We start from the raw sequence: 1,881 nt of genomic DNA, 5'->3' as shown, positions 1-1,881 counted from the left end.
AGCAACAGAGATAAAGAGAAACAAAAATCATAGCAAAGAAGGTCAGGCCCACAATGTCTATAATTTAGAGACATCTCAAGCCTGTTTCTTTCTCATAATTTCAGCCAGAATGGAAGAATTTACAAGAAATTCTTTCCCATGAAAGATTAGATATGTAGAATAGATTCCTCAGTTCTATGGCCAGAGGGGACCATTGTGGGCATCTAGTCTGACCTCCTGTATGGCACAGGTCAGAGAACTTCCCTCAAATAATTCCTAGAGCAGATCTAATAGAAAAACATTCAGTCTTGATTTAAAAATGGTCACGGATGGAGAATCCACCACAATCTTTGGTAAGTTGTTTCAATGGTTAATGACTCTCTCTGTTAAAAATTAATGCTTTATTTCCGGTCTGAATTTGCCTAGCTTCAACTTCCAGCCCTTGGGTCATCCCAGATTCTCCACTGCATTCAGGTTCTAGGCATGAAGAGCATGTACCTTACTCTAGACATTCCCACAGAGGAAAGGATTTATTCCAGCTACATAAAATTGGAACGATACAGAGAAGATTAGCATGGCCCCTGTGCAAGGATGACACACAAATTCGTGAAGTGTTCCATATTTGGGGGAGGGATAGCTCAGTGGTTTGAGCATTGGTCTGCTAAACCCAGGGGTGTGAGTTCAATCCTTGAGGGGGCCATTTAGGGATTTGTGGCAAAAATTGGAGATTGGTCCTGCTCTGAGCAAGGGGTTGTACTAGATGACCTCCTGAGGTCCCTTCCAACTCTGATATTCTAGGATTCTATGAGAGTGCCCAGGATCAGGTGTTGATGGGGTCCATTCTTTTTATAGCCACTGAATCCAGATTTAAAGGGCAAAGATAGTGAGAGGAGAAGCAGAGACAGAGATTGTGGGGTGAAAAATGTTTTGGACAATGATAATTTTTTTGAAAACCCCACTCCCCCCACTTCCCTCTCTCTCTGAAAAATTTCAACTCTCTATAGACAAGAGCAGTTCAACGGGGGTATCACAACAGAAATGTCCTCACTGGCGATGCCATTATCTTTTTGTCCTTCCCACTGTTACCCAGACCTTTACCTCCTTGAAGCCACCCAATCAGCGCTGCATGCAGACTCCTACCTTTTAGAAAGGTGGACCAACAAGAATGCACTACACCCACCTGTTCACTTCCTGGTCCAGCTCCAGCTGCTGATTATTACCTGGCTAAGACCCAGTTCTCTCCGACAGTAATAGCGACTGACAGGGCCATCATGGCTGTTGCACCACAGGGTTGAGCTCAGAGGAGAAGGGGAAGGTCACTTCCAGTGGCGGGCTATTGAATTCTACAACATCCGTGGCCACTAGGCAGTTCCAGTACAGATATGGAAAAATCCAGAGCAAGGTTTCTATTTACACCCTGCATTTTGGGTTTCCAGATTCCTTGATGCTCAGTCTTTTTCCATTCCCTGAAGTGATCATAGAATCATAGAATCATAGAATATCAGGGTTGGAAGGGACCCCAGAAGGTCATCTAGTCCAACCCCCTGCTCAAAGCAGGACCAATTCCCAGTTAAATCATCCCAGCCAGGGCTTTGTCAAGCCGGACCTTAAAAACCTCTAAGGAAGGAGATTCTACCACCTCCCTAGGTAACGCATTCCAGTGTTTCACCACCCTCTTAGTGAAAAAGTTTTTCCTAATATCCAATCTAAACCTCCCCCACTGCAACTTGAGACCATTACTCCTTGTTCTGTCATCTGCTACCATTGAGAACAGTCTAGAGCCATCCTCTTTGGAACCCCCTTTTAGGTAGCTGAAAGCAGCTATCAAATCCCCCCTCATTCTTCTCTTCTGCAGGCTAAACAATCCCAGCTCCCTCAGCCTCTCCTCATAACTCATGTGTT

General features: G+C 44.8%; 1 non-coding gene across 1 annotated transcript; it reads left to right on the top strand.

Annotated features, from left to right (window-relative positions):
* The first annotated feature begins 499 nt into the window (after positions 1-499).
* On the top strand, positions 500-605 carry LOC140912162 (U6 spliceosomal RNA). Its single transcript, XR_012159240.1, has one exon. It is a non-coding gene; the product is annotated as a U6 spliceosomal RNA (small nuclear RNA).
* Positions 606-1,881: the final 1,276 nt, after the last annotated feature.

Source organism: Lepidochelys kempii, chromosome 5, assembly GCF_965140265.1.
Source record: "Lepidochelys kempii isolate rLepKem1 chromosome 5, rLepKem1.hap2, whole genome shotgun sequence".
Lineage (NCBI taxonomy): Eukaryota > Metazoa > Chordata > Testudines > Cheloniidae > Lepidochelys > Lepidochelys kempii.
This window is presented reverse-complemented; position numbering and strand designations above follow the sequence as displayed.